This window comes from Echinops telfairi, unplaced genomic scaffold (genome assembly GCF_000313985.2).
Source record: "Echinops telfairi isolate 266 unplaced genomic scaffold, ASM31398v2 ScPeMD7_3533;HRSCAF=4204_0, whole genome shotgun sequence".
NCBI lineage: Eukaryota > Metazoa > Chordata > Mammalia > Afrosoricida > Tenrecidae > Echinops > Echinops telfairi.
In genome coordinates this window covers 40,236,646-40,242,796 of record NW_022107431.1, presented here as the reverse complement: position 1 = coordinate 40,242,796, position 6,151 = coordinate 40,236,646, and the positions used below count along the sequence as shown (strand labels likewise).

The 6,151-nt window shown below is 41.6% G+C and overlaps 1 pseudogene; it reads left to right on the top strand.

The window, feature by feature from the left end:
• Nucleotides 1–2,659: 2,659 nt before the first annotated feature.
• Nucleotides 2,660–3,320, top strand: LOC101658972 (annotated as a pseudogene).
• The last annotated feature ends 2,831 nt before the right edge of the window (nt 3,321–6,151 follow it).

Genomic DNA, 6,151 nt, shown 5'->3' with positions numbered 1-6,151 from the left:
GAAATGGGGTGGAGAGCTGAGAGAAAGCGAACCAGCATTGATGGAGAGCCACCACTGGCCAGGCACTGTACTTTCTTTGTATTAAATGCTTAAAACAATCCTATACTGTAAAAATCCGATTTTAAACACGAAGAAGCCAGGACTCAGAGAGATTAAGGGATTTACCCACTGTCACACAGCTGACTTTCCTTGTTCCTCAGCCAGTTCTTTCCACTCAGGGTAGAATCTCCAGAGCAACAGGGGCTTGCTAATCCTCACAGTTATCCATGACGGTTCTCCGGGCTCACGAAGTGGAGGGATGGCCCGGATTTCTAGGCCAGGTGCTGACACTTGCAATGAGCTGGCTAACAGAACAGAACAAACCAGCAAGCCCCAGTGGAGCATAAAGGCTTAAGAGAAGCCAGGTGGAGGTGGGCAGGTTTCACATTTTTTCCCATTCCTTGGATGCCCTTGGGAGGGCTTGGAAGTGCAACCTTGAGGTTCTGCCTGTTGTTTCTGAATTAGCACACATGGAAGCTAGAGGAGATTATAGTTCTCGGTTCTTTTTCCTTTTCAAGGAGCACTTCCTTCTGAAGAGGAAGACTTCGCCTGCTTCACTCTGTGCGCTGGAAGGAGCAGCAGACTTGAATGTCCATGTCCTTGTTGCTATAGGAACCACTCCCCTCACATTTTCTGAAACACACAGACCTGAGTAAATGCTGACGTGGTTAGTGCATGTATTGCTTGCTGGTTCAATAGAGAAAGAACAGGCAAGTGCTCCCCTACCACACACAAACCCAATGCTCTCTCAGCTTGAAAACCAAACCACAAGCTCCTTTTAATCCTAGGAGTCCCTGTAGACTTCCTGGGCCACCTGCTTTGTTGCAAGACCCAACTGATACCTTTTCTTTAATCTTTAAAAAAGGGATGATCAAGCCTCCTTCACAGTCAGATTGAGTCAGTTAAATAAATTGATTAATCTATTCAATAGTTATCAAGAGTTGGAATATTTCCAATGAAATTGAGACAAGGTCCTTGCTCTCTTCACACAAATATGTGAGAAAAACATAGTAAATAGGAGTAAATAGTATACATTTGAATAAGCAAAAACCTCACTGCAGTTGAATCAATTCCAACTCATAAGTACCCTATGGGACAGAGTAGAACTGCCCCATAGGACTTCTAAGACTGTTGTCTTTATAGACGTATACTGCCACATTTTTCTCCTCTGAGTGGCTGTGGGTTAGCTGCTGAGAACTAAGCTCTGTGCCACCAAAACCCCTGTCAAATAAACAAGGTGTGAAAAAGAGAAGCAGACACCTGCTTTAGATTTAGGGGACCAAGGTAGGCATCTCCAAGGAAGTGATATTTAAACAGATCTGAATGACAAGGAGACAATCATGCAAAAACAAGGGAGAAGAGGCACCAGCAGAAGAAATGGGTAGTACAAAGTGCCTATTACAGGAGCAAGCTTGGGGTGATTGAGAAAGCAAAGGAAGGGTGATATGGCAGGACCACATTGGGAGAAGGTGAGGAGTGGGGCAAGGCCCTACAACACTGGAAGCCAAGGTAGTGAATAGGAATTCTATTCCAAGAGAGATAGGAAGCCATTGAAATGGTTTAAGGATAGTGTGGATGTTATGATTTGAATTTTGTTTTTAAATGATTTTTCTAGCCAATCTAAGGAGAGCAGTTGGAAACAAGAAAGTCAGTTAGGAAGTTATTGCAGTAGACTATGCAGATGATGGTGGCCTGGCCTGGTGACAGGACAGAAATGGAAACTTCAAGGCTTCATGTTGCAAAGAATACCTTCCTGATCGATTGAGTATGTGGGAGTGGAAAAGAAGAATCAAGGATCATCCATATGTTTGGCTTGAGCACCCGGTTGAATGAGATAGAAAAACCTAAGGAAGCCAAGGAGCCCTGATGAAATAGCAGGTTACACATCAGGCTCCTAACAACAAGGTCAACCACTTGAACCCACCAGCCACTCCACAGAAGAAAGCTTATGCTTTCTGCTCCCATAAAGATTTTGTGTTGGAAATCCAAAAGGGCAATTCAACTCTGTCCTGTAGGGCTGTTACTGTATGTGTCAGAATTCACCTGATGGCAGTGAACAAGGAAAGAACAGGCTAGGAGGGATCAAGAATTCAATTTTAAGACTTTAAGGTGAATATCATAACTTGAGATAAGAATGGACACTACATAATGATTAAAGGAACAATACACCAGGGACATATAGCCTTAATACACATATATGCACACAAGGAAAGACCCTCAGAATACATTAATCAAATTCTCACAGAGAGAAAAACAGAAATAAGCTGTTCTATAAAAATAATAGGAAACTTTAACACACCAATCTCAAAGGTCATCAGGAGAGAAACTTAATAAAGAAACAGAAGAACTAGACAACCCACTCAACCAACTCAACCCCCTAGGCCTACAGAGATCACGCCACCCACCAACAACACAGTATACATTCTTCTCCAGTGCACACAGTACGTACTCTAGAATAGATCACATTAGGCTACGAAGTAAACCTCAACAAATTAAAAAACACTGAGATCCTATAATCCATTTTCTCAGATCATAAACCATAAAATTGGAAATCAATAAAGAAAGAACAGGAACATAAAGACAAAGACTGGGGCCTCCTTTCTGTTCCTTAAAGGTTTTTGGGATGAAATTGCTGGCATTTGTGGTGTTAGCTCTATTGGCTGACACCCAGGCAGAGGAAGGGCAAGGCTTTTGACCTCCAAATCACTATTGAACAGATATTCATTGGAGGGCTGAGACCTTACTTTACAGCACAGCATCTATGATGCTGGCTCAAGTGCTGCATTGGATCTAGAATCATCCGATAATTCCTTCTACCCAGAAGACTTTGGCATTGTCTCTGGGATGGTCAATGTCAAATAGGACTGGATTGCCCCTGCTAGCAATGTTTCCCACACCGTGGTCCTGTGCCCTCTCAAGGCTGGCTACATCAATTTCACTTCAGCAACCATCGTGTACCTCGCCCCAGAGGAGTGCCCTGCTGCGATTGGTTTTACTAGTGCCCCAGGCAGGAAGGCATCCTGGCCCAGTGAGAGTTTGATAGGAGATTCTCACCCCACTTTCTGGACTGTGCAGCCTTTGGGGTCATGACCCTTCCCTCCATTTGACATCCCCTTGTTTCTGTGTACTCCAGCAAGAGGAAATATGACACTCCCCAAACCAAAACCAAAACCAAGAAGAGAACACCTCTCTCTTTTCAAGAGTATTCCAGACTCCAAAGGATCTCAAATGCAATATTTTCTCCCTTACCCTTTGGCCAACTGCTCCTGGCTCCTGTTTAGCTCTCAACCAGAGTGAAGGAGCAGGAATAAGAGTCTGAGAGCATCCTTGGTTCCATTTTGAAATCATACAGCAGGAATGACTTTGGCAACAGCCTTGGCCCAAGAAGGCCCCAGTGAGGGGCTGTTACAGGTACTGTTAGCAATGTGAACTTTCAGGGGTCCAGGAAGGAACATTTCAGAAACTGTCTGACACCACCTTGGCACTTCACCCCTCTCAGAGGAGGGTTCAGAATAAATGAAAGCTATGGAGCTCTTGGAGGCCACTCAGTCTCTTTTCTGGGTTAGGGAATCAACTACCAAATGGAGTTTTCAAATAAAAATAAAAACAAACACACACACAAAAGACATATATGGAGACTGAACAACATACTACAAAAAATTGACTGAGTGATAGATCAAATAAGGGATGAAATTAAGAAATTTCTTGAAACAAATGAAAATAACATAACATATCCAAACCTTTGAGACACAGCAAAATAAGTTATCAGAAAGTAAGTTATAGCAATCAACATACACATTATAAAAGAAAATTCCTTAACACAATACCCCCAACAACTAGAAAGAAGACAACACAAACCTTCCAACAACAGGAAAGAAAAGAAACCATAAAGATTCGAGAAGAAATAACTGAACTAGAAAACAGAAGAAGAAAAAAGGGAAAATCAACAAGACAAGAAGCTGTTTCTTTGAAAGAATGAACAAAATTGACAATTCGCTGGCAAACTTAACCAAGGACAAGAAAGAGAAGATGTAAATATCTAGAATTAGAGATGAAAAGGGCAATATCACAATATATCCAAATAAAGCAAAAAGAGTAAAAACACACTACTATGAAAGACTAATCCAACAAGTTTGATAATCTAAAAGAAATAAACAAATACCTAGAAATAAAGCATTTACCTAAATTAAGGCAGATTGATGTAGAAAACCCGAACAGACACACAAAAGAAATAGAAAAAGTCATGAAGAAACTTCTAACCAAGAAAATCCCAGGACCAAGGGAATTCTACCAAGTATTCTGTGAAGAGCTGTCACCAATTCTACACAAACTATTCCAGAATATAGAAAGGGACAACAAACTCCCAAACTCACTGTACGAAGTGAGTGTAACCCTGATATCAAAGTCAGACAGAGACAGAAAACAACAGACCAATGTCCCTTAAGAACATATATGCAAAACTCTCAACAAAATTCTGGACCATAGAATCCACCAACATGTCAGGAAAAAAAAATGTATCATACCCAAGTGGAACTCATTCCGGGTATGCAAGGATGATTCAACATTTGGAAAGCAAAAAAAAAATCAACGTAATCCACCACACAAACAAGACAGAGAATAAGAACCACATGATCACATTAATAGGTGGGGGGAAGCATTGACAATTCCTAACACCCATTTCTGATAAAATGCTCAATAAAATAGAAGTATACGGGAAGTTCCTCAATATAATAAAGGTCATATATGAAAATCCAATGGCCAACATCATGCTTAACAAGAAAATCTGAAAATATTTCCCTTGACAAGGGAACTAGACAAGGATGCTCTCTATCATCACTCTTATTAACATCATTCTGGAAGTCTTAGCCAGAAACAATAGGCAACAGAAAGAAATCAAGGAACTACAATTGGACAAAGAAAAAATAAAACTCTCACTGTTTGCAGACAATATGATTTTATAGAGAGAGAACCCCAAGGACTCCACAAAAAGAATGTTAGAAACAATTAAGGGATTTGGTAATATCAGGACACAAGATTAACAAGCAGAAATCAATTGGATTCTATATACCAGCTGGGAGCTAAGAAAAAGACACCAAGAAATCATACCATCGCAATAGCCACACAAAAGATGAATTACCTAGGAATAAACCTAACTAAAGAAACTAAACACTGGTACAAAGAAAATTACAGAACATTATTGTGGGAAACAGAAAGACTTCTCCCAAATTGTCTCCCCCAACTATGTTAGACTTAGGACACTGCTTGCAACCAATGGTAAACGAGGGTCAAGTTGCCTCCCTGAAAGCAGTCAGCTGCCAAAGAGCTGTCTGAACTGGTAGGCCCACTCCCTGCTGTTAAAGACAATGGACTACTTCTCCCTAAAGGCTTACAGTCATTGATTTAGTAGACTGTAGGTGGAGTTTACACTCTGCGGATAATGGTTTCTATGGCTACCCAGAGAACAGACCAAACCTGCTCAGTGACATGCAAAGTTAGGCTGCCATCCTGAATGTAGGATCCGCCCATCTTGTCACATGTGTACCCCCAATCCCTCCTCTTCCTATTGCGTGTATATGTATATCCCTAGATTGTCCCCCTCTCATTGCTGTATTACCTATAGTGCAACCCTTCCTGTGACGTATGTCTTTACCTGTAATTAGTGGGCTTGCACTCTCCCCAAAGGTTTATAGGCCTGGGTTAGCAATAAAGAGCTCTCTCTTGGGCTCCCCTCTTGACCTCTCACCTGCTCCCCATCTCCTCTCTCGTCCTTGCTCCCCTGTTCCCTTTCCCCTCGTCCTCCTTCTCCTCCCCCTCTCTCCACGTGGACCACCAAGTGGGGCTGAGGTGAGCATGCTACTATGAAATGTGTCTGACTCTATTATTTCAATCTCTCTTTTATCTCTCATGGTCTCTATGACTTTACGGTATTATAATCTTTATATATATTAACTGTACAATTGTGCCTACTGAACCCGTGATTAGTGGTGGGGAGCTGGCACCTTCCAACCTCACATTATTATAACAAACCAAAAGAGACCTACACAAATGGAAGAATATGCTGTGCTAGTGGTTAAGAACACGGTGTTAAGAATATTGTGACCATGTCAGTATC